The 13140-nt window shown below is 51.3% G+C and overlaps 27 non-coding genes across 27 annotated transcripts; 5 read left to right on the top strand and 22 right to left on the bottom strand.

The window, feature by feature from the left end:
- Window positions 1–236: 236 nt before the first annotated feature.
- Window positions 237–310, bottom strand: Trnai-aau (transfer RNA isoleucine (anticodon AAU)). The gene has a single exon. It is a non-coding gene; the product is annotated as a tRNA-Ile (tRNA).
- A 257-nt stretch (window positions 311–567) lies between these two features.
- Window positions 568–639, bottom strand: Trnae-uuc (transfer RNA glutamic acid (anticodon UUC)). The gene has a single exon. It is a non-coding gene; the product is annotated as a tRNA-Glu (tRNA).
- Window positions 640–1071: 432 nt separating this feature from the next.
- On the bottom strand, window positions 1072–1144 carry Trnam-cau (transfer RNA methionine (anticodon CAU)). Its single transcript has one exon. It is a non-coding gene; the product is annotated as a tRNA-Met (tRNA).
- Window positions 1145–1438: 294 nt separating this feature from the next.
- Trnag-gcc (transfer RNA glycine (anticodon GCC)) lies at window positions 1439–1509 on the bottom strand. Its single transcript has one exon. It is a non-coding gene; the product is annotated as a tRNA-Gly (tRNA).
- Window positions 1510–1832: 323 nt separating this feature from the next.
- On the top strand, window positions 1833–1904 carry Trnag-ucc (transfer RNA glycine (anticodon UCC)). Its single transcript has one exon. It is a non-coding gene; the product is annotated as a tRNA-Gly (tRNA).
- A 746-nt stretch (window positions 1905–2650) lies between these two features.
- On the bottom strand, window positions 2651–2724 carry Trnai-aau (transfer RNA isoleucine (anticodon AAU)). The gene has a single exon. It is a non-coding gene; the product is annotated as a tRNA-Ile (tRNA).
- A 257-nt stretch (window positions 2725–2981) lies between these two features.
- Window positions 2982–3053, bottom strand: Trnae-uuc (transfer RNA glutamic acid (anticodon UUC)). The gene has a single exon. It is a non-coding gene; the product is annotated as a tRNA-Glu (tRNA).
- A 432-nt stretch (window positions 3054–3485) lies between these two features.
- On the bottom strand, window positions 3486–3558 carry Trnam-cau (transfer RNA methionine (anticodon CAU)). The gene has a single exon. It is a non-coding gene; the product is annotated as a tRNA-Met (tRNA).
- Window positions 3559–3852: 294 nt separating this feature from the next.
- On the bottom strand, window positions 3853–3923 carry Trnag-gcc (transfer RNA glycine (anticodon GCC)). Its single transcript has one exon. It is a non-coding gene; the product is annotated as a tRNA-Gly (tRNA).
- A 323-nt stretch (window positions 3924–4246) lies between these two features.
- On the top strand, window positions 4247–4318 carry Trnag-ucc (transfer RNA glycine (anticodon UCC)). The gene has a single exon. It is a non-coding gene; the product is annotated as a tRNA-Gly (tRNA).
- Window positions 4319–5064: 746 nt separating this feature from the next.
- Trnai-aau (transfer RNA isoleucine (anticodon AAU)) lies at window positions 5065–5138 on the bottom strand. The gene has a single exon. It is a non-coding gene; the product is annotated as a tRNA-Ile (tRNA).
- A 257-nt stretch (window positions 5139–5395) lies between these two features.
- On the bottom strand, window positions 5396–5467 carry Trnae-uuc (transfer RNA glutamic acid (anticodon UUC)). The gene has a single exon. It is a non-coding gene; the product is annotated as a tRNA-Glu (tRNA).
- A 432-nt stretch (window positions 5468–5899) lies between these two features.
- On the bottom strand, window positions 5900–5972 carry Trnam-cau (transfer RNA methionine (anticodon CAU)). The gene has a single exon. It is a non-coding gene; the product is annotated as a tRNA-Met (tRNA).
- Window positions 5973–6266: 294 nt separating this feature from the next.
- On the bottom strand, window positions 6267–6337 carry Trnag-gcc (transfer RNA glycine (anticodon GCC)). The gene has a single exon. It is a non-coding gene; the product is annotated as a tRNA-Gly (tRNA).
- A 323-nt stretch (window positions 6338–6660) lies between these two features.
- On the top strand, window positions 6661–6732 carry Trnag-ucc (transfer RNA glycine (anticodon UCC)). The gene has a single exon. It is a non-coding gene; the product is annotated as a tRNA-Gly (tRNA).
- Window positions 6733–7478: 746 nt separating this feature from the next.
- Window positions 7479–7552, bottom strand: Trnai-aau (transfer RNA isoleucine (anticodon AAU)). Its single transcript has one exon. It is a non-coding gene; the product is annotated as a tRNA-Ile (tRNA).
- Window positions 7553–7809: 257 nt separating this feature from the next.
- Trnae-uuc (transfer RNA glutamic acid (anticodon UUC)) lies at window positions 7810–7881 on the bottom strand. Its single transcript has one exon. It is a non-coding gene; the product is annotated as a tRNA-Glu (tRNA).
- Window positions 7882–8313: 432 nt separating this feature from the next.
- Window positions 8314–8386, bottom strand: Trnam-cau (transfer RNA methionine (anticodon CAU)). Its single transcript has one exon. It is a non-coding gene; the product is annotated as a tRNA-Met (tRNA).
- Window positions 8387–8680: 294 nt separating this feature from the next.
- Window positions 8681–8751, bottom strand: Trnag-gcc (transfer RNA glycine (anticodon GCC)). The gene has a single exon. It is a non-coding gene; the product is annotated as a tRNA-Gly (tRNA).
- A 323-nt stretch (window positions 8752–9074) lies between these two features.
- Trnag-ucc (transfer RNA glycine (anticodon UCC)) lies at window positions 9075–9146 on the top strand. Its single transcript has one exon. It is a non-coding gene; the product is annotated as a tRNA-Gly (tRNA).
- A 746-nt stretch (window positions 9147–9892) lies between these two features.
- On the bottom strand, window positions 9893–9966 carry Trnai-aau (transfer RNA isoleucine (anticodon AAU)). Its single transcript has one exon. It is a non-coding gene; the product is annotated as a tRNA-Ile (tRNA).
- Window positions 9967–10223: 257 nt separating this feature from the next.
- On the bottom strand, window positions 10224–10295 carry Trnae-uuc (transfer RNA glutamic acid (anticodon UUC)). Its single transcript has one exon. It is a non-coding gene; the product is annotated as a tRNA-Glu (tRNA).
- Window positions 10296–10727: 432 nt separating this feature from the next.
- Trnam-cau (transfer RNA methionine (anticodon CAU)) lies at window positions 10728–10800 on the bottom strand. Its single transcript has one exon. It is a non-coding gene; the product is annotated as a tRNA-Met (tRNA).
- A 294-nt stretch (window positions 10801–11094) lies between these two features.
- Trnag-gcc (transfer RNA glycine (anticodon GCC)) lies at window positions 11095–11165 on the bottom strand. The gene has a single exon. It is a non-coding gene; the product is annotated as a tRNA-Gly (tRNA).
- A 323-nt stretch (window positions 11166–11488) lies between these two features.
- Window positions 11489–11560, top strand: Trnag-ucc (transfer RNA glycine (anticodon UCC)). The gene has a single exon. It is a non-coding gene; the product is annotated as a tRNA-Gly (tRNA).
- A 746-nt stretch (window positions 11561–12306) lies between these two features.
- Window positions 12307–12380, bottom strand: Trnai-aau (transfer RNA isoleucine (anticodon AAU)). Its single transcript has one exon. It is a non-coding gene; the product is annotated as a tRNA-Ile (tRNA).
- Window positions 12381–12637: 257 nt separating this feature from the next.
- On the bottom strand, window positions 12638–12709 carry Trnae-uuc (transfer RNA glutamic acid (anticodon UUC)). The gene has a single exon. It is a non-coding gene; the product is annotated as a tRNA-Glu (tRNA).
- Window positions 12710–13140: the final 431 nt, after the last annotated feature.

Here is a 13140-nt window from a genome sequence, read left to right on the forward strand (position 1 = left end):
CCCTATGTTCGCAGGCGGTCACCCGCCCAAGCACTGACAACGCCCAACGTCGCGTAGTTGTGGTGATCGGACGAGAAACTGTGTGTTCAGCGTGCTGTGACCAGTGAAATGTTTTAGCGCGTCCCGACAAGTCGCGTTCGGGTCCCCTATCACCTCCCACACAATGCGACGATTTCTTTGTCACCATACTTCCCCGGAGAAATCGGCGTTGCCTTTTTGAAGTAGTAAAATCGTAGTGGCCCGTGGGGGGATCGAACCCACGACCTTCGCGTTATTAGCACGACGCTCTAACCAACTGAGCTAACGGGCCTCGGTGCAGGCAGTCTCCCATTGCTTCGCGGGAGTTGCTCTGCGTATTGCCATGTAACATTTCTATGGCAGCAATCCAACAGTGGAGCAGCGTCTCTTCTCCCTCTATGCCGCTGCTCGTAGTAATTTCGTTGCGTGCCCGTTTCTCTCGACTGTTGTCAGCTGACGTTTACGAACCAGTAGATATAATGCGAGGAGGACGTGAAACAGCATTTCGCACCGTCAAAACTTGTCGTCATTTGTTCCGAAAAAATTCCATTCCGGTACCGGGAATCGAACCCGGGCCTCCTGGGTGAAAGCCAGGTATCCTAGCCACTAGACCACACCGGACGCGCACATTCTCCTCCGGGTTTACACCCCGTCCACTCGCTTTCCGTTACGCACTTTCCCTGTTTGCGAGCATCTTCTCGCGTATGGCAAAAGTCACAGTCCTTTGCTTTTGGCCTCGTTGTTGCAGCGGTAGGAGGAAAAGCAAAGCTGTAAGTAGTAATATTTATTTACTTATTTCGCAAGTAAAGACCTACTGCCTGTCATTATATAGCAGGTCATACATTGTGTTACATGTTATATCATACGAAATTCAGTTTTATTACTAGTACTTTTTTTCTTGAAAATTTTACAAAAGAACTGCAACTAGTAATAACGGGAAGTAAACATTTTCACGCTGAGTCGTTGGAGCCTTGTGGATAACCTACTACTAAGTGTTTCGCTCCGTCGCAACCCCAGAGCCGTCGACTTAGCTGTGAACGATAGTAAATTAAATGCCCCAGGTGAGGATCGAACTCACGACCTTAAGATTATGAGACTTACGCGCTGCCTACTGCGCTACCGAGGCAGGCGAACGCCACACCTTCTGGAATCTTGCTAAGTACCAAATACCAGAGGTAGAGAGTCTGCACTCCGTGGCTCATTTTTTTCTGATGCTACACGTGCATTCCCGGCGCCGCAGGCAACTTGCGATGCTAGGCCGACGCCAGTATGTACAATAGCACGCAAGAGTCCAAACGAGCAGTCGTGCGCGCTGCATGATTGCTTCTTTCCACACGGAATGCCGCGGTTCATTCTCATGGCTCACGCAGTTCGAGTGCGAAAGACACGCAGCACCACTATCGGAGAGAAAACAAAACGATGCATCGGCCGGGAATCGAACCCGGGCCGCCCGCGTGGCAGGCGAGCATTCTACCACTGAACCACCGATGCTCAGCTAGTTCACAGCTTCCTGGTGCTTTCCGCTGCAGACGTCTGAGGGGAAAGTGGGACTGCCGTCCAGCGCCGTCGCATCCTCTCGAGAGAATGCTACAGACGCTGAATCCTGCACTGCACTGCTTAAAAATGATCGTCTAAGTACTCTTGCAGCGCACGCACGCGACGACTCTTGCCAAAGGACGCGAAATGTGCGTAGAGACGCTGCCTGGATGAGCTCGCCTACCCCGTAACGCGCCTACAGCTACGACCACCTTCAGGCGCCGCCGACAGGCGGGAAGCACACACAGCGCGGCTCGCGAGGCGCGGAAGGGAACTGTGCGGTGGTGGTGTAATGGTCAGCATAGTTGCCTTCCAAGCAGTTGATCCGGGTTCGATTCCCGGCCACCGCAGCAGGCTTTTACTTTTGCGTATAAGTACTTTTGCCACGCGTCCTTAAATTAATGTTTCTTTCCCCATCTTACTCGCTGCAGGCCACCCTATAGCGTGTGCGTCGATTCCCCTTGAGTCTCGACTTGTCTCGACTTTGCTCAGCTGACGCGAGAGCTGACGCTCTCCAATCGGCCTATATCAAAAGGACAAGCACGCGAAACGACTGAGAGAGGTATGGCGAGGCGGGCACAACATTACTTATGCCTCAAGTAAATACCTGCTGCCTGTTATCATGTACTGTCTGATTTTACATGTTCTGTCAGACAAATTCAGTTTTATTACTAGTACATTTCTTTTTTTTTCTTTCTTTGTTGCAAATTTTACAACACGCTCCTTCCTTTCACTGTGGCCGCACGGCGCGACTTGGCATACCGAGAGGCAAAACGTGGCGCCAGTGCCCTTGACCGAATAGCGCTGCAGCTCCGAAACCGAAGAGGAAAGAGAAATACGAATTGAAACTGTCGACAGTGCCCTATGTTCGCAGGCGGTCACCCGCCCAAGCACTGACAACGCCCAACGTCGCGTAGTTGTGGTGATCGGACGAGAAACTGTGTGTTCAGCGTGCTGTGACCAGTGAAATGTTTTAGCGCGTCCCGACAAGTCGCGTTCGGGTCTCCTATCAGCTCCCACACAATGTGACGATTTCTTTGTCACCATACTTCCCCGGAGAAATCGGCGTTGCCTTTTTGAAGTAGTAAAATCGTAGTGGCCCGTGGGGGGATCGAACCCACGACCTTCGCGTTATTAGCACGACGCTCTAACCAACTGAGCTAACGGGCCTCGGTGCAGGCAGTCTCCCATTGCTTCGCGGGAGTTGCTCTGCGTATTGCCATGTAACATTTCTATGGCAGCAATCCAACAGTGGAGCAGCGTCTCTTCTCCCTCTATGCCGCTGCTCGTAGTAATTTCGTTGCGTGCCCGTTTCTCTCGACTGTTGTCAGCTGACGTTTACGAACCAGTAGATATAATGCGAGGAGGACGTGAAACAGCATTTCGCACCGTCAAAACTTGTCGTCATTTGTTCCGAAAAAATTCCATTCCGGTACCGGGAATCGAACCCGGGCCTCCTGGGTGAAAGCCAGGTATCCTAGCCACTAGACCACACCGGACGCGCACATTCTTCTCCGGGTTTACACCGCCTCCACTCGCTTTCCGTCACGCACTTTCCCTGTTTGCGAGCATCTTCTCGCGTATGGCAAAAGTCACAGTCCATTGCTTTTGGCCTCGTTGTTGCAGGGGTAGGAGGAAAAGCAAAGCTGTAAGTAGTAATATTTATTTACTTATTTCGCAAGTAAAGACCTACTGCCTGTCATTATATAGCAGGTCATACATTGTGTTACATGTTATATCATACGAAATTCAGTTTTATTACTAGTACTTTTTTTCTTGAAAATTTTACAAAAGAACTGCAACTAGTAATAACGGGAAGTAAACATTTTCACGCTGAGTCGTTGGAGCCTTGTGGATAACCTACTACTAAGTGTTTCGCTCCGTCGCAACCCCAGAGCCGTCGACTTAGCTGTGAACGATAGTAAATTAAATGCCCCGGGTGAGGATCGAACTCACGACCTTAAGATTATGAGACTTACGCGCTGCCTACTGCGCTACCGAGGCAGGCGAACGCCACACCTTCTGGAATCTTGCTAAGTACCAAATACCAGAGGTAGAGAGTCTGCACTCCGTGGCTCATTTTTTTCTGTTGCTACACGTGCATTCCCGGCGCCGCAGGCAACTTGCGATGCTAGGCCGACGCCAGTATGTACAATAGCACGCAAGAGTCCAAACGAGCAGTCGTGCGCGCTGCATGATTGCTTCTTTCCACACGGAATGCCGCGGTTCATTCTCATGGCTCACGCAGTTCGAGTGCGAAAGACACGCAGCACCACTATCGGAGAGAAAACAAAACGATGCATCGGCCGGGAATCGAACCCGGGCCGCCCGCGTGGCAGGCGAGCATTCTACCACTGAACCACCGATGCTCAGCTAGTTCACAGCTTCCTGGTGCTTTCCGCTGCAGACGTCTGAGGGGAAAGTGGGACTGCCGTCCAGCGCCGTCGCATCCTCTCGAGAGAATGCTACAGACGCTGAATCCTGCACTGCACTGCTTAAAAATGATCGTCTAAGTACTCTTGCAGCGCACGCACGCGACGACTCTTGCCAAAGGACGCGAAATGTGCGTAGAGACGCTGCCTGGATGAGCTCGCCTACCCCGTAACGCGCCTACAGCTACGACCACCTTCAGGCGCCGCCGACAGGCGGGAAGCACACACAGCGCGGCTCGCGAGGCGCGGAAGGGAACTGTGCGGTGGTGGTGTAATGGTCAGCATAGTTGCCTTCCAAGCAGTTGATCCGGGTTCGATTCCCGGCCACCGCAGCAGGCTTTTACTTTTGCGTATAAGTACTTTTGCCACGCGTCCTTAAATTAATGTTTCTTTCCCCATCTTACTCGCTGCAGGCCACCCTATAGCGTGTGCGTCGATTCCCCTTGAGTCTCGACTTGTCTCGACTTTGCTCAGCTGACGCGAGAGCTGACGCTCTCCAATCGGCCTATATCAAAAGGACAAGCACGCGAAACGACTGAGAGAGGTATGGCGAGGCGGGCACAACATTACTTATGCCTCAAGTAAATACCTGCTGCCTGTTATCATGTACTGTCTGATTTTACATGTTCTGTCAGACAAATTCAGTTTTATTACTAGTACATTTCTTTTTTTTTCTTTCTTTGTTGCAAATTTTACAACACGCTCCTTCCTTTCACTGTGGCCGCACGGCGCGACTTGGCATACCGAGAGGCAAAACGTGGCGCCAGTGCCCTTGACCGAATAGCGCTGCAGCTCCGAAACCGAAGAGGAAAGAGAAATACGAATTGAAACTGTCGACAGTGCCCTATGTTCGCAGGCGGTCACCCGCCCAAGCACTGACAACGCCCAACGTCGCGTAGTTGTGGTGATCGGACGAGAAACTGTGTGTTCAGCGTGCTGTGACCAGTGAAATGTTTTAGCGCGTCCCGACAAGTCGCGTTCGGGTCCCCTATCACCTCCCACACAATGCGACGATTTCTTTGTCACCATACTTCCCCGGAGAAATCGGCGTTGCCTTTTTGAAGTAGTAAAATCGTAGTGGCCCGTGGGGGGATCGAACCCACGACCTTCGCGTTATTAGCACGACGCTCTAACCAACTGAGCTAACGGGCCTCGGTGCAGGCAGTCTCCCATTGCTTCGCGGGAGTTGCTCTGCGTATTGCCATGTAACATTTCTATGGCAGCAATCCAACAGTGGAGCAGCGTCTCTTCTCCCTCTATGCCGCTGCTCGTAGTAATTTCGTTGCGTGCCCGTTTCTCTCGACTGTTGTCAGCTGACGTTTACGAACCAGTAGATATAATGCGAGGAGGACGTGAAACAGCATTTCGCACCGTCAAAACTTGTCGTCATTTGTTCCGAAAAAATTCCATTCCGGTACCGGGAATCGAACCCGGGCCTCCTGGGTGAAAGCCAGGTATCCTAGCCACTAGACCACACCGGACGCGCACATTCTCCTCCGGGTTTACACCCCGTCCACTCGCTTTCCGTTACGCACTTTCCCTGTTTGCGAGCATCTTCTCGCGTATGGCAAAAGTCACAGTCCTTTGCTTTTGGCCTCGTTGTTGCAGCGGTAGGAGGAAAAGCAAAGCTGTAAGTAGTAATATTTATTTACTTATTTCGCAAGTAAAGACCTACTGCCTGTCATTATATAGCAGGTCATACATTGTGTTACATGTTATATCATACGAAATTCAGTTTTATTACTAGTACTTTTTTTCTTGAAAATTTTACAAAAGAACTGCAACTAGTAATAACGGGAAGTAAACATTTTCACGCTGAGTCGTTGGAGCCTTGTGGATAACCTACTACTAAGTGTTTCGCTCCGTCGCAACCCCAGAGCCGTCGACTTAGCTGTGAACGATAGTAAATTAAATGCCCCAGGTGAGGATCGAACTCACGACCTTAAGATTATGAGACTTACGCGCTGCCTACTGCGCTACCGAGGCAGGCGAACGCCACACCTTCTGGAATCTTGCTAAGTACCAAATACCAGAGGTAGAGAGTCTGCACTCCGTGGCTCATTTTTTTCTGATGCTACACGTGCATTCCCGGCGCCGCAGGCAACTTGCGATGCTAGGCCGACGCCAGTATGTACAATAGCACGCAAGAGTCCAAACGAGCAGTCGTGCGCGCTGCATGATTGCTTCTTTCCACACGGAATGCCGCGGTTCATTCTCATGGCTCACGCAGTTCGAGTGCGAAAGACACGCAGCACCACTATCGGAGAGAAAACAAAACGATGCATCGGCCGGGAATCGAACCCGGGCCGCCCGCGTGGCAGGCGAGCATTCTACCACTGAACCACCGATGCTCAGCTAGTTCACAGCTTCCTGGTGCTTTCCGCTGCAGACGTCTGAGGGGAAAGTGGGACTGCCGTCCAGCGCCGTCGCATCCTCTCGAGAGAATGCTACAGACGCTGAATCCTGCACTGCACTGCTTAAAAATGATCGTCTAAGTACTCTTGCAGCGCACGCACGCGACGACTCTTGCCAAAGGACGCGAAATGTGCGTAGAGACGCTGCCTGGATGAGCTCGCCTACCCCGTAACGCGCCTACAGCTACGACCACCTTCAGGCGCCGCCGACAGGCGGGAAGCACACACAGCGCGGCTCGCGAGGCGCGGAAGGGAACTGTGCGGTGGTGGTGTAATGGTCAGCATAGTTGCCTTCCAAGCAGTTGATCCGGGTTCGATTCCCGGCCACCGCAGCAGGCTTTTACTTTTGCGTATAAGTACTTTTGCCACGCGTCCTTAAATTAATGTTTCTTTCCCCATCTTACTCGCTGCAGGCCACCCTATAGCGTGTGCGTCGATTCCCCTTGAGTCTCGACTTGTCTCGACTTTGCTCAGCTGACGCGAGAGCTGACGCTCTCCAATCGGCCTATATCAAAAGGACAAGCACGCGAAACGACTGAGAGAGGTATGGCGAGGCGGGCACAACATTACTTATGCCTCAAGTAAATACCTGCTGCCTGTTATCATGTACTGTCTGATTTTACATGTTCTGTCAGACAAATTCAGTTTTATTACTAGTACATTTCTTTTTTTTTCTTTCTTTGTTGCAAATTTTACAACACGCTCCTTCCTTTCACTGTGGCCGCACGGCGCGACTTGGCATACCGAGAGGCAAAACGTGGCGCCAGTGCCCTTGACCGAATAGCGCTGCAGCTCCGAAACCGAAGAGGAAAGAGAAATACGAATTGAAACTGTCGACAGTGCCCTATGTTCGCAGGCGGTCACCCGCCCAAGCACTGACAACGCCCAACGTCGCGTAGTTGTGGTGATCGGACGAGAAACTGTGTGTTCAGCGTGCTGTGACCAGTGAAATGTTTTAGCGCGTCCCGACAAGTCGCGTTCGGGTCTCCTATCAGCTCCCACACAATGTGACGATTTCTTTGTCACCATACTTCCCCGGAGAAATCGGCGTTGCCTTTTTGAAGTAGTAAAATCGTAGTGGCCCGTGGGGGGATCGAACCCACGACCTTCGCGTTATTAGCACGACGCTCTAACCAACTGAGCTAACGGGCCTCGGTGCAGGCAGTCTCCCATTGCTTCGCGGGAGTTGCTCTGCGTATTGCCATGTAACATTTCTATGGCAGCAATCCAACAGTGGAGCAGCGTCTCTTCTCCCTCTATGCCGCTGCTCGTAGTAATTTCGTTGCGTGCCCGTTTCTCTCGACTGTTGTCAGCTGACGTTTACGAACCAGTAGATATAATGCGAGGAGGACGTGAAACAGCATTTCGCACCGTCAAAACTTGTCGTCATTTGTTCCGAAAAAATTCCATTCCGGTACCGGGAATCGAACCCGGGCCTCCTGGGTGAAAGCCAGGTATCCTAGCCACTAGACCACACCGGACGCGCACATTCTTCTCCGGGTTTACACCGCCTCCACTCGCTTTCCGTCACGCACTTTCCCTGTTTGCGAGCATCTTCTCGCGTATGGCAAAAGTCACAGTCCATTGCTTTTGGCCTCGTTGTTGCAGGGGTAGGAGGAAAAGCAAAGCTGTAAGTAGTAATATTTATTTACTTATTTCGCAAGTAAAGACCTACTGCCTGTCATTATATAGCAGGTCATACATTGTGTTACATGTTATATCATACGAAATTCAGTTTTATTACTAGTACTTTTTTTCTTGAAAATTTTACAAAAGAACTGCAACTAGTAATAACGGGAAGTAAACATTTTCACGCTGAGTCGTTGGAGCCTTGTGGATAACCTACTACTAAGTGTTTCGCTCCGTCGCAACCCCAGAGCCGTCGACTTAGCTGTGAACGATAGTAAATTAAATGCCCCGGGTGAGGATCGAACTCACGACCTTAAGATTATGAGACTTACGCGCTGCCTACTGCGCTACCGAGGCAGGCGAACGCCACACCTTCTGGAATCTTGCTAAGTACCAAATACCAGAGGTAGAGAGTCTGCACTCCGTGGCTCATTTTTTTCTGTTGCTACACGTGCATTCCCGGCGCCGCAGGCAACTTGCGATGCTAGGCCGACGCCAGTATGTACAATAGCACGCAAGAGTCCAAACGAGCAGTCGTGCGCGCTGCATGATTGCTTCTTTCCACACGGAATGCCGCGGTTCATTCTCATGGCTCACGCAGTTCGAGTGCGAAAGACACGCAGCACCACTATCGGAGAGAAAACAAAACGATGCATCGGCCGGGAATCGAACCCGGGCCGCCCGCGTGGCAGGCGAGCATTCTACCACTGAACCACCGATGCTCAGCTAGTTCACAGCTTCCTGGTGCTTTCCGCTGCAGACGTCTGAGGGGAAAGTGGGACTGCCGTCCAGCGCCGTCGCATCCTCTCGAGAGAATGCTACAGACGCTGAATCCTGCACTGCACTGCTTAAAAATGATCGTCTAAGTACTCTTGCAGCGCACGCACGCGACGACTCTTGCCAAAGGACGCGAAATGTGCGTAGAGACGCTGCCTGGATGAGCTCGCCTACCCCGTAACGCGCCTACAGCTACGACCACCTTCAGGCGCCGCCGACAGGCGGGAAGCACACACAGCGCGGCTCGCGAGGCGCGGAAGGGAACTGTGCGGTGGTGGTGTAATGGTCAGCATAGTTGCCTTCCAAGCAGTTGATCCGGGTTCGATTCCCGGCCACCGCAGCAGGCTTTTACTTTTGCGTATAAGTACTTTTGCCACGCGTCCTTAAATTAATGTTTCTTTCCCCATCTTACTCGCTGCAGGCCACCCTATAGCGTGTGCGTCGATTCCCCTTGAGTCTCGACTTGTCTCGACTTTGCTCAGCTGACGCGAGAGCTGACGCTCTCCAATCGGCCTATATCAAAAGGACAAGCACGCGAAACGACTGAGAGAGGTATGGCGAGGCGGGCACAACATTACTTATGCCTCAAGTAAATACCTGCTGCCTGTTATCATGTACTGTCTGATTTTACATGTTCTGTCAGACAAATTCAGTTTTATTACTAGTACATTTCTTTTTTTTTCTTTCTTTGTTGCAAATTTTACAACACGCTCCTTCCTTTCACTGTGGCCGCACGGCGCGACTTGGCATACCGAGAGGCAAAACGTGGCGCCAGTGCCCTTGACCGAATAGCGCTGCAGCTCCGAAACCGAAGAGGAAAGAGAAATACGAATTGAAACTGTCGACAGTGCCCTATGTTCGCAGGCGGTCACCCGCCCAAGCACTGACAACGCCCAACGTCGCGTAGTTGTGGTGATCGGACGAGAAACTGTGTGTTCAGCGTGCTGTGACCAGTGAAATGTTTTAGCGCGTCCCGACAAGTCGCGTTCGGGTCCCCTATCAGCTCCCACACAATGCGACGATTTCTTTGTCACCATACTTCCCCGGAGAAATCGGCGTTGCCTTTTTGAAGTAGTAAAATCGTAGTGGCCCGTGGGGGGATCGAACCCACGACCTTCGCGTTATTAGCACGACGCTCTAACCAACTGAGCTAACGGGCCTCGGTGCAGGCAGTCTCCCATTGCTTCGCGGGAGTTGCTCTGCGTATTGCCATGTAACATTTCTATGGCAGCAATCCAACAGTGGAGCAGCGTCTCTTCTCCCTCTATGCCGCTGCTCGTAGTAATTTCGTTGCGTGCCCGTTTCTCTCGACTGTTGTCAGCTGACGTTTACGAACCAGTAGATATAATGCGAGGAGGACGTGAAACAGCATTTCGCACCGTCAAAACTTGTCGTCATTTGTTCCGAAAAAATTCCATTCCGGTACCGGGAATCGAACCCGGGCCTCCTGGGTGAAAGCCAGGTATCCTAGCCACTAGACCACACCGGACGCGCACATTCTCCTCCGGGTTTACACCCCCTCCACTCGCTTTCCGTTACGCACTTTCCCTGTTTGCGAGCATCTTCTCGCGTATGGCAAAAGTCACAGTCCTTTGCTTTTGGCCTCGTTGTTGCAGCGGTAGGAGGAAAAGCAAAGCTGTAAGTAGTAATATTTATTTACTTATTTCGCAAGTAAAGACCTACTGCCTGTCATTATATAGCAGGTCATACATTGTGTTACATGTTATATCATACGAAATTCAGTTTTATTACTAGTACTTTTTTTCTTGAAAATTTTACAAAAGAACTGCAACTAGTAATAACGGGAAGTAAACATTTTCACGCTGAGTCGTTGGAGCCTTGTGGATAACCTACTACTAAGTGTTTCGCTCCGTCGCAACCCCAGAGCCGTCGACTTAGCTGTGAACGATAGTAAATTAAATGCCCCGGGTGAGGATCGAACTCACGACCTTAAGATTATGAGACTTACGCGCTGCCTACTGCGCTACCGAGGCAGGCGAACGCCACACCTTCTGGAATCTTGCTAAGTACCAAATACCAGAGGTAGAGAGTCTGCACTCCGTGGCTCATTTTTTTCTGTTGCTACACGTGCATTCCCGGCGCCGCAGGCAACTTGCGATGCTAGGCCGACGCCAGTATGTACAATAGCACGCAAGAGTCCAAACGAGCAGTCGTGCGCGCTGCATGATTGCTTCTTTCCACACGGAATGCCGCGGTTCATTCTCATGGCTCACGCAGTTCGAGTGCGAAAGACACGCAGCACCACTATCGGAGAGAAAACAAAACGATGCATCGGCCGGGAATCGAACCCGGGCCGCCCGCGTGGCAGGCGAGCATTCTACCACTGAACCACCGATGCTCAGCTAGTTCACAGCTTCCTGGTGCTTTCCGCTGCAGACGTCTGAGGGGAAAGTGGGACTGCCGTCCAGCGCCGTCGCATCCTCTCGAGAGAATGCTACAGACGCTGAATCCTGCACTGCACTGCTTAAAAATGATCGTCTAAGTACTCTTGCAGCGCACGCACGCGACGACTCTTGCCAAAGGACGCGAAATGTGCGTAGAGACGCTGCCTGGATGAGCTCGCCTACCCCGTAACGCGCCTACAGCTACGACCACCTTCAGGCGCCGCCGACAGGCGGGAAGCACACACAGCGCGGCTCGCGAGGCGCGGAAGGGAACTGTGCGGTGGTGGTGTAATGGTCAGCATAGTTGCTTTCCAAGCAGTTGATCCGGGTTCGATTCCCGGCCACCGCAGCAGGCTTTTACTTTTGCGTATAAGTACTTTTGCCACGCGTCCTTAAATTAATGTTTCTTTCCCCATCTTACTCGCTGCAGGCCACCCTATAGCGTGTGCGTCGATTCCCCTTGAGTCTCGACATGTCTCGACTTTGCTCAGCTGACGCGAGAGCTGACGCTCTCCAATCGGCCTATATCAAAAGGACAAGCACGCGAAACGACTGAGAGAGGTATGGCGAGGCGGGCACAACATTACTTATGCCTCAAGTAAATACCTGCTGCCTGTTATCATGTACTGTCTGATTTTACATGTTCTGTCAGACAAATTCAGTTTTATTACTAGTACATTTCTTTTTTTTTCTTTCTTTGTTGCAAATTTTACAACACGCTCCTTCCTTTCACTGTGGCCGCACGGCGCGACTTGGCATACCGAGAGGCAAAACGTGGCGCCAGTGCCCTTGACCGAATAGCGCTGCAGCTCCGAAACCGAAGAGGAAAGAGAAATACGAATTGAAACTGTCGACAGTGCCCTATGTTCGCAGGCGGTCACCCGCCCAAGCACTGACAACGCCCAACGTCGCGTAGTTGTGGTGATCGGACGAGAAACTGTGTGTTCAGCGTGCTGTGACCAGTGAAATGTTTTAGCGCGTCCCGACAAGTCGCGTTCGGGTCCCCTATCAGCTCCCACACAATGTGACGATTTCTTTGTCACCATACTTCCCCGGAGAAATCGGCGTTGCCTTTTTGAAGTAGTAAAATCGTAGTGGCCCGTGGGGGGATCGAACCCACGACCTTCGCGTTATTAGCACGACGCTCTAACCAACTGAGCTAACGGGCCTCGGTGCAGGCAGTCTCCCATTGCTTCGCGGGAGTTGCTCTGCGTATTGCCATGTAACATTTCTATGGCAGCAATCCAACAGTGGAGCAGCGTCTCTTCTCCCTCTATGCCGCTGCTCGTAGTAATTTCGTTGCGTGCCCGTTTCTCTCGACTGTTGTCAGCTGACGTTTACGAACCAGTAGATATAATGCGAGGAGGACGTGAAACAGCATTTCGCACCGTCAAAACTTGTCGTCATTTGTTCCGAAAAAATTCCATTCCGGTACCGGGAATCGAACCCGGGCCTCCTGGGTGAAAGCCAGGTATCCTAGCCACTAGACCACACCGGACGCGCACATTCTTCTCCGGGTTTACACCGCCTCCACTCGCTTTCCGTCACGCACTTTCCCTGTTTGCGAGCATCTTCTCGCGTATGGCAAAAGTCACAGTCCATTGCTTTTGGCCTCGTTGTTGCAGGGGTAGGAGGAAAAGCAAAGCTGTAAGTAGTAATATTTATTTACTTATTTCGCAAGTAAAGACCTACTGCCTGTCATTATATAGCAGGTCATACATTGTGTTACATGTTATATCATACGAAATTCAGTTTTATTACTAGTACTTTTTTTCTTGAAAATTTTACAAAAGAACTGCAACTAGTAATAACGGGAAGTAAACATTTTCACGCTGAGTCGTTGGAGCCTTGTGGATAACCTACTACTAAGTGTTTCGCTCCGTCGCAACCCCAGAGCCGTCGACTTAGCTGTGAACGATAGTAAATTAA

This window comes from Schistocerca cancellata, unplaced genomic scaffold, assembly GCF_023864275.1.
Source record: "Schistocerca cancellata isolate TAMUIC-IGC-003103 unplaced genomic scaffold, iqSchCanc2.1 HiC_scaffold_1082, whole genome shotgun sequence".
NCBI lineage: Eukaryota > Metazoa > Arthropoda > Insecta > Orthoptera > Acrididae > Schistocerca > Schistocerca cancellata.